The sequence below is a fragment of the Mustela lutreola genome, chromosome X, assembly GCF_030435805.1.
Source record: "Mustela lutreola isolate mMusLut2 chromosome X, mMusLut2.pri, whole genome shotgun sequence".
NCBI classification, from domain to species: Eukaryota; Metazoa; Chordata; class Mammalia; order Carnivora; family Mustelidae; genus Mustela; species Mustela lutreola.
Genome location: NC_081308.1, coordinates 51,780,060 through 51,795,306, shown reverse-complemented (window position 1 = coordinate 51,795,306; position 15,247 = coordinate 51,780,060).

Here is a 15,247-nt window from a genome sequence, read left to right as displayed (position 1 = left end):
ATCCCGTGCATCCGCGAACCCTTTCACATCTTGGAGGAAGACGGCATCTGACTGCCCGTTTTTTCAGGAATGTACTTCTGTGAGTTCAGGGTAGGTGCCTGGTCACAAACTCATATCTGCACCTTGGACAGGTGACCAAGTAGCTGCTTTCCCCTTGGTCACAGGGGCCCAGGACAGGCATGACTTCTGCCCAGACTCCTTATCAGAGTGCAGCAAGCGCCCCATGTCTAGACTTCCACTAGTGTCTCCTCAGTCATGTTTCCGTCTCTCCGCACAGAGAGCTGGTGATACTTGCCTTACCACCAACCCACTGTTTCAGACAGGGCCGGCTCTCCTGTTTGCGACCGTTTCCGACAACAAGGCCATCGACCCCTCATCCCTGGGGCAGCGTGCTGCACTTTCCCAGACATGTTCCTGGGGAGCGCAGTGACAGACGTGTCCCTTTCCTTATGGCTCTTCCCACAGGCGCAACCGAGCATCTCTGTCAGGCAGCGGGGATGCCCGGGCCAAGATGATTTCGCTCCATGCGGGCTTATTACACCGAGCTGTGGAGACAAGCTCAGGCAAGCAGCAGCCGCATCCCGCAGACCCGACTCTGATTTCCCAAAGAATGCTGTGCTTTCCCAGACGTGATGCCCGGGCAAAGAGGCTTTCGCTGTATGCGGGTTTCTCCCAAAGTGCTGCGGACACTAGGCTAAGGCAACCGGCACGAGCAGCCAAGAGACTGCTATGATTTCGCAGAGGTTTTAAGCTTGCTGCGAACCGCACTTCGCTGCTGCTTCCTCAGCAAGACTTTGGGCGTTCGCTCTGTCGCGTCAGGGATTAAGAGCTGCGGGAGAGCTGGTGCCTCTTGGGCCTTGCTTCCCGGGCTCCATGTTTGCGTCTTGGTTTCACCGTGCCATGCCGAAATAAGCAGATACAGTCACAACCCTGCAGTGGCATGCGTGGCCTAGGATGGCACTCTATGCACACTACTATCTCCCGGTGTAGGCCGGTGCTCTGCCGCTCAGGTGGACTCGGCGACAAGGTCAGGGCCTTCCCCACGGGAGAGGAGAGGCGACAGGATCTCTGCACACCACTCGTGCACTGGGATGGGGAGCAGTGAGGGTCTCTCCACACTCCTTCCCCGGACATCCCGTGCATCCGCGAACGCTTTCACATCTTGGAGGAAGACGGCATCTGACTGCCCGTTCTTTCAGGGAGCTACTTCTGCGAGATCAGGGTAGGCGCCTGGTGGCAAGCGCATGTCTGCGTCTGGGATAGTTGGCCAGGAACTGCTTTCCCCTTGAGCCCAGGGGCCCAGGACAGGCATGCCTTCTGCTCAGACTCCTTCCTCCAGTGGAGGAAGCGCCCATGCCCTAGTCTTCCCTTCGTGTCTCCTTCTCACCAGGGTTCCGTCTCTCCGCACAGAGAGCGGGTGACACTAGTCTTACCACCGACCCGCTGTTGCTGACAGGGCTGGCTCTCCTGCTTGCTACCGTTTGCGACAACAAGGCCTACTCCTCTTCCCCGGGGCAGCGTGCTGCACCTTCCGCAGACATGCTCCTGGAGAACGCAGTGAGAGATGTGTCCCTTTCCTTAAGGCTCTTCCCACAGTCGCAACCATGCTTCTCTCTCAGGCAGAGGGGATGCACGGGCAAACAGGATTTCGCTCCATGAGGGTCTATTACACGGTGCTGTGGTGACTAGCTCAGGCAAGCAACCGCAGCCTCCCACAGACCCGACTCTGATTTTCCAAAGAATGCTGTGCTATCCCAGACGTGATACCCGGGCAAAGAGGCTTTCGCTGTATGCGGGTTTCTCCCACCTTGCTGCGAATACTAGGCTATGGCAAGCAGCAACAGAACCCAGCGGAACCGACTCTGATTTCTCAGCAAATGCTGGTGCTTTCGCAGAGGCTTTGGGCTTGGAGCCAACAGCACTTCGTCGCTGCTTCCTCAGCAAAGCTTTGGGCGTTCGCTCTTGGGCATCAGGAAAGAAGAGTTGCGGGAGAACTGGTTTCTCTTTGGCTTTGCTTTCCCGGGCTCCATTTTCGCGTCCTGGGTTCAAATCGTCAAGGCAAAATAAGCAGACAGCCTCCAACCTGCAGCAGAGTGCGTGGCCTAGGATGGCACTCTTTGCACACTACCATCACCTGGCGTAGGCGAGGCTTGGCATTTTGCACTGGCGCTAAGGCGGACTCGGGGACAAGTTCTGGGCCTTCCCCACAGGAGAGGAGAGGTGACAGAATCTTTGCACACCAACCGTGCACTCGGATCGGGGGGCTGTTGGGGACTTTCCCCACTCCTTCCCCGGACATCCCGTGCATCCGCGAACCCTTTCACATCTTGGAGGAAGACGGCATCTGACTGCCCGTTTTTTCAGGAATGTACTTCTGTGAGTTCAGGGTAGGTGCCTGGTCACAAACTCATATCTGCACCTTGGACAGGTGACCAAGCAGCTGCTTTCCCCTTGGGCCCAGGGGCCCAGGACAGGCATGACTTCTGCCCAGACTCCTTATCAGAGTGCAGCAAGCGCCCAATGTCTAGACTTCCACTAGTGTCTCCTCAGTCATGTTTCCGTCTCTCCGCACAGAGAGCTGGTGACACTTGCCTTACCACCAACCCACTGTTTCAGACAGGGCCGGCTCTCCTGTATGCGACCGTTTCCGACAACAAGGCCATCGACCCCTCATCCCTGGGGCAGCGTGCTGCACTTTCCCAGACATGTTCCTGGGGAGCGCAGTGACAGACGTGTCCCTTTCCTTAAGGCTCTTCCCACAGGCGCAACCGAGCATCTCTGTCAGGCAGCGGGGATGCCCGGGCCAAGATGATTTCGCTCCATGCGGGCTTATTACACCGAGCTGTGGAGACAAGCTCAGGCAAGCAGCAGCCGCATCCCGCGGACCCGACTCTGATTTCCCAAAGAATGCTGTGCTTTCCCAGACGTGATGCCCGGGCAAAGAGGCTTTCGCTGTATGCGGGTTTCTCCCAAAGTGCTGCGGACACTAGGCTAAGGCAACCGGCACGAGCAGCCAAGAGACTGCTATGATTTCACAGAGGTTTTAAGCTTGCTGCGAACCGCACTTCGCTGCTGCTTCCTCAGCAAGACTTTGGGCGTTCGCTCTGTCGCGTCAGGGATTAAGAGCTGCGGGAGAGCTGGTGCCTCTTGGGCCTTGCTTCCCGGGCTCCATGTTTGCGTCTTGGTTTCACCGTGCCATGCCGAAATAAGCAGATACAGTCACAACCCTGCAGTGGCATGCGTGGCCTAGGATGGCACTCTATGCACACTACTATCTCCCGGTGTAGGCCGGTGCTCTGCCGCTCAGGTGGACTCGGCGACAAGGTCAGGGCCTTCCCCACGGGAGAGGAGAGGCGACAGGATCTCTGCACACCACTCGTGCACTGGGATGGGGAGCAGTGAGGGTCTCTCCACACTCCTTCCCCGGACATCCCGTGCATCCGCGAACGCTTTCACATCTTGGAGGAAGACGGCATCTGACTGCCCGTTCTTTCAGGGAGCTACTTCTGCGAGATCAGGGTAGGCGCCTGGTGGCAAGCGCATGTCTGCGTCTGGGATAGTTGGCCAGGAACTGCTTTCCCCTTGAGCCCAGGGGCCCAGGACAGGCATGCCTTCTGCTCAGACTCCTTCCTCCAGTGGAGGAAGCGCCCATGCCCTAGTCTTCCCTTCGTGTCTCCTTCTCACCAGGGTTCCGTCTCTCCGCACAGAGAGCGGGTGACACTAGTCTTACCACCGACCCGCTGTTGCTGACAGGGCTGGCTCTCCTGCTTGCTACCGTTTGCGACAACAAGGCCTACTCCTCTTCCCCGGGGCAGCGTGCTGCACCTTCCGCAGACATGCTCCTGGAGAACGCAGTGAGAGATGTGTCCCTTTCCTTAAGGCTCTTCCCACAGTCGCAACCATGCTTCTCTCTCAGGCAGAGGGGATGCACGGGCAAACAGGATTTCGCTCCATGAGGGTCTATTACACGGTGCTGTGGTGACTAGCTCAGGCAAGCAACCGCGGCCTCCCAAAGACCCGACTCTGATTTTCCAAAGAATGCTGTGCTATCCCAGACGTGATACCCGGGCAAAGAGGCTTTCGCTGTATGCGGGTTTCTCCCACCTTGCTGCGAATACTAGGCTATGGCAAGCAGCAACAGAACCCAGCGGAACCGACTCTGATTTCTCAGCAAATGCTGGTGCTTTCGCAGAGGCTTTGGGCTTGGAGCCAACAGCACTTCGTCGCTGCTTCCTCAGCAAAGCTTTGGGCGTTCGCTCTTGGGCATCAGGAAAGAAGAGTTGCGGGAGAACTGGTTTCTCTTTGGCTTTGCTTTCCCGGGCTCCATTTTCGCGTCCTGGGTTCAAATCGTCAAGGCAAAATAAGCAGACAGCCTCCAACCTGCAGCAGAGTGCGTGGCCTAGGATGGCACTCTTTGCACACTACCATCACCTGGCGTAGGCGAGGCTTGGCATTTTGCACTGGCGCTAAGGCGGACTCGGGGACAAGTTCTGGGCCTTCCCCACAGGAGAGGAGAGGTGACAGAATCTTTGCACACCAACCGTGCACTCGGATCGGGGGGCTGTTGGGGACTTTCCCCACTCCTTCCCCGGACATCCCGTGCATCCGCGAACCCTTTCACATCTTGGAGGAAGACGGCATCTGACTGCCCGTTTTTTCAGGAATGTACTTCTGTGAGTTCAGGGTAGGTGCCTGGTCACAAACTCATATCTGCACCTTGGACAGGTGACCAAGCAGCTGCTTTCCCCTTGGGCCCAGGGGCCCAGGACAGGCATGACTTCTGCCCAGACTCCTTATCAGAGTGCAGCAAGCGCCCCATGTCTAGACTTCCACTAGTGTCTCCTCAGTCATGTTTCCGTCTCTCCGCACAGAGAGCTGGTGACACTTGTCTTACCACCAACCCACTGTTTCAGACAGGGCCGGCTCTCCTGTTTGCGACCGTTTCCGACAACAAGGCCATCGACCCCTCATCCCTGGGGCAGCGTGCTGCACTTTCCCAGACATGTTCCTGGGGAGCGCAGTGACAGACGTGTCCCTTTCCTTAAGGCTCTTCCCACAGGCGCAACCGAGCATCTCTGTCAGGCAGCGGGGATGCCCGGGCCAAGATGATTTCGCTCCATGCGGGCTTATTACACCGAGCTGTGGAGACAAGCTCAGGCAAGCAGCAGCCGCATCCCGCGGACCCGACTCTGATTTCCCAAAGAATGCTGTGCTTTCCCAGACGTGATGCCCGGGCAAAGAGGCTTTCGCTGTATGCGGGTTTCTCCCAAAGTGCTGCGGACACTAGGCTAAGGCAACCGGCACGAGCAGCCAAGAGACTGCTATGATTTCACAGAGGTTTTAAGCTTGCTGCGAACCGCACTTCGCTGCTGCTTCCTCAGCAAGACTTTGGGCGTTCGCTCTGTCGCGTCAGGGATTAAGAGCTGCGGGAGAGCTGGTGCCTCTTGGGCCTTGCTTCCCGGGCTCCATGTTTGCGTCTTGGTTTCACCGTGCCATGCCGAAATAAGCAGATACAGTCACAACCCTGCAGTGGCATGCGTGGCCTAGGATGGCACTCTATGCACACTACTATCTCCCGGTGTAGGCCGGTGCTCTGCCGCTCAGGTGGACTCGGCGACAAGGTCAGGGCCTTCCCCACGGGAGAGGAGAGGCGACAGGATCTCTGCACACCACTCGTGCACTGGGATGGGGAGCAGTGAGCGTCTCTCCCCACTCCTTCCCCGGACATCCCGTGCATCCGCGAACGCTTTCACATCTTGGAGGAAGACGGCATCTGACTGCCCGTTCTTTCAGGGAGCTACTTCTGCGAGATCAGGGTAGGCGCCTGGTGGCAAGCGCATGTCTGCGTCTGGGATAGTTGGCCAGGAACTGCTTTCCCCTTGAGCCCAGGGGCCCAGGACAGGCATGCCTTCTGCTCAGACTCCTTCCTCCAGTGGAGGAAGCGCCCATGCCCTAGTCTTCCCTTCGTGTCTCCTTCTCACCAGGGTTCCGTCTCTCCGCACAGAGAGCGGGTGACACTAGTCTTACCACCGACCCGCTGTTGCTGACAGGGCTGGCTCTCCTGCTTGCTACCGTTTGCGACAACAAGGCCTACTCCTCTTCCCCGGGGCAGCGTGCTGCACCTTCCGCAGACATGCTCCTGGAGAACGCAGTGAGAGATGTGTCCCTTTCCTTAAGGCTCTTCCCACAGTCGCAACCATGCTTCTCTCTCAGGCAGAGGGGATGCACGGGCAAACAGGATTTCGCTCCATGAGGGTCTATTACACGGTGCTGTGGTGACTAGCTCAGGCAAGCAACCGCGGCCTCCCACAGACCCGACTCTGATTTTCCAAAGAATGCTGTGCTATCCCAGACGTGATACCCGGGCAAAGAGGCTTTCGCTGTATGCGGGTTTCTCCCACCTTGCTGCGAATACTAGGCTAAGGGAAGCAGCAACAGAAGCCAGCGGAACCCACTCTGATTTCTCAGCAAATGCTGGTGCTTTCGCAGAGGCTTTGGGCTTGGAGCCAACAGCACTTCGTCGCTGCTTCCTCAGCAAAGCTTTGGGCGTTCGCTCTTGGGCATCAGGAAAGAAGAGTTGCGGGAGAACTGGTTTCTCTTTGGCTTTGCTTTCCCGGGCTCCATTTTCGCGTCCTGGGTTCAAATTGTCAAGGCAAAATAAGCAGACAGCCTCCAACCTGCAGCAGAGTGCGTGGCCTAGGATGGCACCCTTTGCACACTACCATCACCTGGCGTAGGCGAGGCTTGGCATTTTGCACTGGCGCTAAGGCGGACTCGGGGACAATTTCTGGGCATTCCCCACAGGAGAGGAGAGGTGACAGAATCTTTGCACACCAACCGTGCACTCGGATCGGGGGGCTGTTGGGGACTTTCCCCACTCCTTCCCCGGACATCCCGTGCATCCGCGAACCCTTTCACATCTTGGAGGAAGACGGCATCTGACTGCCCGTTTTTTCAGGAATGTACTTCTGTGAGTTCAGGGTAGGTGCCTGGTCACAAACTCATATCTGCATCTTGGACAGGTGACCAAGCAGCTGCTTTCCCCTTGGTCACAGGGGCCCAGGACAGGCATGACTTCTGCCCAGACTCCTTATCAGAGTGCAGCAAGCGCCCCATGTCTAGACTTCCACTAGTGTCTCCTCAGTCATGTTTCCGTCTCTCCGCACAGAGAGCTGGTGACACTTGTCTTACCACCAACCCACTGTTTCAGACAGGGCCGGCTCTCCTGTTTGCGACCGTTTCCGACAACAAGGCCATCGACCCCTCATCCCTGGGGCAGCGTGCTGCACTTTCCCAGACATGTTCCTGGGGAGCGCAGTGACAGACGTGTCCCTTTCCTTAAGGCTCTTCCCACAGGCGCAACCGAGCATCTCTGTCAGGCAGCGGGGATGCCCGGGCCAAGATGATTTCGCTCCATGCGGGCTTATTACACCGAGCTGTGGAGACAAGCTCAGGCAAGCAGCAGCCGCATCCCGCAGACCCGAATCTGATTTCCCAAAGAATGCTGTGCTTTCCCAGACGTGATGCCCGGACAAAGAGGCTTTCGCTGTATGCGGGTTTCTCCCAAAGTGCTGCGGACACTAGGCTAAGGCAACCGGCACGAGCAGCCAAGAGACTGCTATGATTTCGCAGAGGATTTAAGCTTGCTGCGAACCGCACTTCGCTGCTGCTTCCTCAGCAAGACTTTGGGCGTTCGCTCTGTCGCGTCAGGGATTAAGAGCTGCGGGAGAGCTGGTGCCTCTTGGGCCTTGCTTCCCGGGCTCCATGTTTGCGTCTTGGTTTCACCGTGCCATGCCGAAATAAGCAGATACAGTCACAACCCTGCAGTGGCATGCGTGGCCTAGGATGGCACTCTATGCACACTACTATCTCCCGGTGTAGGCCGGTGCTCTGCCGCTCAGGTGGACTCGGCGACAAGGTCAGGGCCTTCCCCACGGGAGAGGAGAGGCGACAGGATCTCTGCACACCACTCGTGCACTGGGATGGGGAGCAGTGAGGGTCTCTCCACACTCCTTCCCCGGACATCCCGTGCATCCGCGAACGCTTTCACATCTTGGAGGAAGACGGCATCTGACTGCCCGTTCTTTCAGGGAGCTACTTCTGCGAGATCAGGGTAGGCGCCTGGTGGCAAGCGCATGTCTGCGTCTGGGATAGTTGGCCAGGAACTGCTTTCCCCTTGAGCCCAGGGGCCCAGGACAGGCATGCCTTCTGCTCAGACTCCTTCCTCCAGTGGAGGAAGCGCCCATGCCCTAGTCTTCCCTTCGTGTCTCCTTCTCACCAGGGTTCCGTCTCTCCGCACAGAGAGCGGGTGACACTAGTCTTACCACCGACCCGCTGTTGCTGACAGGGCTGGCTCTCCTGCTTGCTACCGTTTGCGACAACAAGGCCTACTCCTCTTCCCCGGGGCAGCGTGCTGCACCTTCCGCAGACATGCTCCTGGAGAACGCAGTGAGAGATGTGTCCCTTTCCTTAAGGCTCTTCCCACAGTCGCAACCATGCTTCTCTCTCAGGCAGAGGGGATGCACGGGCAAACAGGATTTCGCTCCATGAGGGTCTATTACACGGTGCTGTGGTGACTAGCTCAGGCAAGCAACCGCAGCCTCCCACAGACCCGACTCTGATTTTCCAAAGAATGCTGTGCTATCACAGACGTGATACCCGGGCAAAGAGGCTTTCGCTGTATGCGGGTTTCTCCCACCTTGCTGCGAATACTAGGCTAAGGCAAGCAGCAACAGAAGCCAGCAGAACCGACTCTGATTTCTCAGCAAATGCTGGTGCTTTCGCAGAGGCTTTGGGCTTGGAGCCAACAGCACTTCGTCGCTGCTTCCTCAGCAAAGCTTTGGGCGTTCGCTCTTGGGCATCAGGAAAGAAGAGTTGCGGGAGAACTGGTTTCTCTTTGGCTTTGCTTTCCCGGGCTCCATTTTCGCGTCCTGGGTTCAAATCGTCAAGGCAAAATAAGCAGACAGCCTCCAACCTGCAGCAGAGTGCGTGGCCTAGGATGGCACTCTTTGCACACTACCATCACCTGGCGTAGGCGAGGCTTGGCATTTTGCACTGGCGCTAAGGCGGACTCGGGGACAAGTTCTGGGCCTTCCCCACAGGAGAGGAGAGGTGACAGAATCTTTGCACACCAACCGTGCACTCGGATCGGGGGGCTGTTGGGGACTTTCCCCACTCCTTCCCCGGACATCCCGTGCATCCGCGAACCCTTTCACATCTTGGAGGAAGACGGCATCTGACTGCCCGTTTTTTCAGGAATGTACTTCTGTGAGTTCAGGGTAGGTGCCTGGTCACAAACTCATATCTGCACCTTGGACAGGTGACCAAGCAGCTGCTTTCCCCTTGGGCCCAGGGGCCCAGGACAGGCATGACTTCTGCCCAGACTCCTTATCAGAGTGCAGCAAGCGCCCAATGTCTAGACTTCCACTAGTGTCTCCTCAGTCATGTTTCCGTCTCTCCGCACAGAGAGCTGGTGACACTTGCCTTACCACCAACCCACTGTTTCAGACAGGGCCGGCTCTCCTGTATGCGACCGTTTCCGACAACAAGGCCATCGACCCCTCATCCCTGGGGCAGCGTGCTGCACTTTCCCAGACATGTTCCTGGGGAGCGCAGTGACAGACGTGTCCCTTTCCTTAAGGCTCTTCCCACAGGCGCAACCGAGCATCTCTGTCAGGCAGCGGGGATGCCCGGGCCAAGATGATTTCGCTCCATGCGGGCTTATTACACCGAGCTGTGGAGACAAGCTCAGGCAAGCAGCAGCCGCATCCCGCGGACCCGACTCTGATTTCCCAAAGAATGCTGTGCTTTCCCAGACGTGATGCCCGGGCAAAGAGGCTTTCGCTGTATGCGGGTTTCTCCCAAAGTGCTGCGGACACTAGGCTAAGGCAACCGGCACGAGCAGCCAAGAGACTGCTATGATTTCACAGAGGTTTTAAGCTTGCTGCGAACCGCACTTCGCTGCTGCTTCCTCAGCAAGACTTTGGGCGTTCGCTCTGTCGCGTCAGGGATTAAGAGCTGCGGGAGAGCTGGTGCCTCTTGGGCCTTGCTTCCCGGGCTCCATGTTTGCGTCTTGGTTTCACCGTGCCATGCCGAAATAAGCAGATACAGTCACAACCCTGCAGTGGCATGCGTGGCCTAGGATGGCACTCTATGCACACTACTATCTCCCGGTGTAGGCCGGTGCTCTGCCGCTCAGGTGGACTCGGCGACAAGGTCAGGGCCTTCCCCACGGGAGAGGAGAGGCGACAGGATCTCTGCACACCACTCGTGCACTGGGATGGGGAGCAGTGAGGGTCTCTCCCCACTCCTTCCCCGGACATCCCGTGCATCCGCGAACGCTTTCACATCTTGGAGGAAGACGGCATCTGACTGCCCGTTCTTTCAGGGAGCTACTTCTGCGAGATCAGGGTAGGCGCCTGGTGGCAAGCGCATGTCTGCGTCTGGGATAGTTGGCCAGGAACTGCTTTCCCCTTGAGCCCAGGGGCCCAGGACAGGCATGCCTTCTGCTCAGACTCCTTCCTCCAGTGGAGGAAGCGCCCATGCCCTAGTCTTCCCTTCGTGTCTCCTTCTCACCAGGGTTCCGTCTCTCCGCACAGAGAGCGGGTGACACTAGTCTTACCACCGACCCGCTGTTGCTGACAGGGCTGGCTCTCCTGCTTGCTACCGTTTGCGACAACAAGGCCTGCTCCTCTTCCCCGGGGCAGCGTGCTGCACCTTCCGCAGACATGCTCCTGGAGAACGCAGTGAGAGATGTGTCCCTTTCCTTAAGGCTCTTCCCACAGTCGCAACCATGCTTCTCTCTCAGGCAGAGGGGATGCACGGGCAAACAGGATTTCGCTCCATGAGGGTCTATTACACGGTGCTGTGGTGACTAGCTCAGGCAAGCAACCGCGGCCTCCCACAGACCCGACTCTGATTTTCCAAAGAATGCTGTGCTATCCCAGACGTGATACCCGGGCAAAGAGGCTTTCGCTGTATGCGGGTTTCTCCCACCTTGCTGCGAATACTAGGCTAAGGGAAGCAGCAACAGAAGCCAGCGGAACCCACTCTGATTTCTCAGCAAATGCTGGTGCTTTCGCAGAGGCTTTGGGCTTGGAGCCAACAGCACTTCGTCGCTGCTTCCTCAGCAAAGCTTTGGGCGTTCGCTCTTGGGCATCAGGAAAGAAGAGTTGCGGGAGAACTGGTTTCTCTTTGGCTTTGCTTTCCCGGGCTCCATTTTCGCGTCCTGGGTTCAAATTGTCAAGGCAAAATAAGCAGACAGCCTCCAACCTGCAGCAGAGTGCGTGGCCTAGGATGGCACCCTTTGCACACTACCATCACCTGGCGTAGGCGAGGCTTGGCATTTTGCACTGGCGCTAAGGCGGACTCGGGGACAATTTCTGGGCATTCCCCACAGGAGAGGAGAGGTGACAGAATCTTTGCACACCAACCGTGCACTCGGATCGGGGGGCTGTTGGGGACTTTCCCCACTCCTTCCCCGGACATCCCGTGCATCCGCGAACCCTTTCACATCTTGGAGGAAGACGGCATCTGACTGCCCGTTTTTTCAGGAATGTACTTCTGTGAGTTCAGGGTAGGTGCCTTGTCACAAACTCATATCTGCATCTTGGACAGGTGACCAAGCAGCTGCTTTCCCCTTGGTCACAGGGGCCCAGGACAGGCATGACTTCTGCCCAGACTCCTTATCAGAGTGCAGCAAGCGCCCCATGTCTAGACTTCCACTAGTGTCTCCTCAGTCATGTTTCCGTCTCTCCGCACAGAGAGCTGGTGACACTTGTCTTACCACCAACCCACTGTTTCAGACAGGGCCGGCTCTCCTGTTTGCGACCGTTTCCGACAACAAGGCCATCGACCCCTCATCCCTGGGGCAGCGTGCTGCACTTTCCCAGACATGTTCCTGGGGAGCGCAGTGACAGACGTGTCCCTTTCCTTAAGGCTCTTCCCACAGGCGCAACCGAGCATCTCTGTCAGGCAGCGGGGATGCCCGGGCCAAGATGATTTCGCTCCATGCGGGCTTATTACACCGAGCTGTGGAGACAAGCTCAGGCAAGCAGCAGCCGCATCCCGCAGACCCGAATCTGATTTCCCAAAGAATGCTGTGCTTTCCCAGACGTGATGCCCGGACAAAGAGGCTTTCGCTGTATGCGGGTTTCTCCCAAAGTGCTGCGGACACTAGGCTAAGGCAACCGGCACGAGCAGCCAAGAGACTGCTATGATTTCGCAGAGGATTTAAGCTTGCTGCGAACCGCACTTCGCTGCTGCTTCCTCAGCAAGACTTTGGGCGTTCGCTCTGTCGCGTCAGGGATTAAGAGCTGCGGGAGAGCTGGTGCCTCTTGGGCCTTGCTTCCCGGGCTCCATGTTTGCGTCTTGGTTTCACCGTGCCATGCCGAAATAAGCAGATACAGTCACAACCCTGCAGTGGCATGCGTGGCCTAGGATGGCACTCTATGCACACTACTATCTCCCGGTGTAGGCCGGTGCTCTGCCGCTCAGGTGGACTCGGCGACAAGGTCAGGGCCTTCCCCACGGGAGAGGAGAGGCGACAGGATCTCTGCACACCACTCGTGCACTGGGATGGGGAGCAGTGAGCGTCTCTCCCCACTCCTTCCCCGGACATCCCGTGCATCCGCGAACGCTTTCACATCTTGGAGTAAGACGGCATCTGACTGCCCGTTCTTTCAGGGAGCTACTTCTGCGAGATCAGGGTAGGCGCCTGGTGGCAAGCGCATGTCTGCGTCTGGGATAGTTGGCCAGGAACTGCTTTCCCCTTGAGCCCAGGGGCCCAGGACAGGCATGCCTTCTGCTCAGACTCCTTCCTCCAGTGGAGGAAGCGCCCATGCCCTAGTCTTCCCTTCATGTCTCCTTCTCACCAGGGTTCCGTCTCTCCGCACAGAGAGCGGGTGACACTAGTCTTACCACCGACCCGCTGTTGCTGACAGGGCTGGCTCTCCTGCTTGCTACCGTTTCCGACAACAAGGCCTACTCCTCTTCCCCGGGGCAGCGTGCTGCACCTTCCGCAGACATGCTCCTGGAGAACGCAGTGAGAGATGTGTCCCTTTCCTTAAGGCTCTTCCCACAGTCGCAACCATGCTTCTCTCTCAGGCAGAGGGGATGCACGGGCAAACAGGATTTCGCTCCATGAGGGTCTATTACACGGTGCTGTGGTGACTAGCTCAGGCAAGCAACCGCAGCCTCCCACAGACCCGACTCTGATTTTCCAAAGAATGCTGTGCTATCCCAGACGTGATACCCGGGCAAAGAGGCTTTCGCTGTATGCGGGTTTCTCCCACCTTGCTGCGAATACTAGGCTAAGGCAAGCAGCAACAGAAGCCAGCAGAACCGACTCTGATTTCTCAGCAAATGCTGGTGCTTTCGCAGAGGCTTTGGGCTTGGAGCCAACAGCACTTCGTCGCTGCTTCCTCAGCAAAGCTTTGGGCGTTCGCTCTTGGGCATCAGGAAAGAAGAGTTGCGGGAGAACTGGTTTCTCTTTGGCTTTGCTTTCCCGGGCTCCATTTTCGCGTCCTGGGTTCAAATCGTCAAGGCAAAATAAGCAGACAGCCTCCAACCTGCAGCAGAGTGCGTGGCCTAGGATGGCACTCTTTGCACACTACCATCACCTGGCGTAGGCGAGGCTTGGCATTTTGCACTGGCGCTAAGGCGGACTCGGGGACAAGTTCTGGGCCTTCCCCACAGGAGAGGAGAGGTGACAGAATCTTTGCACACCAACCGTGCACTCGGATCGGGGGGCTGTTGGGGACTTTCCCCACTCCTTCCCCGGACATCCCGTGCATCAGCGAACCCTTTCACATCTTGGAGGAAGACGGCATCTGACTGCCCGTTTTTTCAGGAATGTACTTCTGTGAGTTCAGGGTAGGTGCCTGGTCACAAACTCATATCTGCACCTTGGACAGGTGACCAAGCAGCTGCTTTCCCCTTGGGCCCAGGGGCCCAGGACAGGCATGACTTCTGCCCAGACTCCTTATCAGAGTGCAGCAAGCGCCCCATGTCTAGACTTCCACTAGTGTCTCCTCAGTCATGTTTCCGTCTCTCCGCACAGAGAGCTGGTGACACTTGCCTTACCACCAACCCACTGTTTCAGACAGGGCCGGCTCTCCTGTATGCGACCGTTTCCGACAACAAGGCCATCGACCCCTCATCCCTGGGGCAGCGTGCTGCACTTTCCCAGACATGTTCCTGGGGAGCGCAGTGACAGACGTGTCCCTTTCCTTAAGGCTCTTCCCACAGGCGCAACCGAGCATCTCTGTCAGGCAGCGGGGATGCCCGGGCCAAGATGATTTCGCTCCATGCGGGCTTATTACACCGAGCTGTGGAGACAAGCTCAGGCAAGCAGCAGCCGCATCCCGCGGACCCGAATCTGATTTCCCAAAGAATGCTGTGCTTTCCCAGACGTGATGCCCGGGCAAAGAGGCTTTCGCTGTATGCGGGTTTCTCCCAAAGTGCTGCGGACACTAGGCTAAGGCAACCGGCACGAGCAGCCAAGAGACTGCTATGATTTCACAGAGGTTTTAAGCTTGCTGCGAACCGCACTTCGCTGCTGCTTCCTCAGCAAGACTTTGGGCGTTCGCTCTGTCGCGTCAGGGATTAAGAGCTGCGGGAGAGCTGGTGCCTCTTGGGCCTTGCTTCCCGGGCTCCATGTTTGCGTCTTGGTTTCACCGTGCCATGCCGAAATAAGCAGATACAGTCACAACCCTGCAGTGGCATGCGTGGCCTAGGATGGCACTCTATGCACACTACTATCTCCCGGTGTAGGCCGGTGCTCTGCCGCTCAGGTGGACTCGGCGACAAGGTCAGGGCCTTCCCCACGGGAGAGGAGAGGCGACAGGATCTCTGCACACCACTCGTGCACTGGGATGGGGAGCAGTGAGCGTCTCTCCCCACTCCTTCCCCGGACATCCCGTGCATCCGCGAACGCTTTCACATCTTGGAGGAAGACGGCATCTGACTGCCCGTTCTTTCAGGGAGCTACTTCTGCGAGATCAGGGTAGGCGCCTGGTGGCAAGCGCATGTCTGCGTCTGGGATAGTTGGCCAGGAACTGCTTTCCCCTTGAGCCCAGGGGCCCAGGACAGGCATGCCTTCTGCTCAGACTCCTTCCTCCAGTGGAGGAAGCGCCCATGCCCTAGTCTTCCCTTCGTGTCTCCTTCTCACCAGGGTTCCGTCTCTCCGCACAGAGAGCGGGTGACACTAGTCTTACCACCGACCCGCTGTTGCTGACAGGGCTGGCTC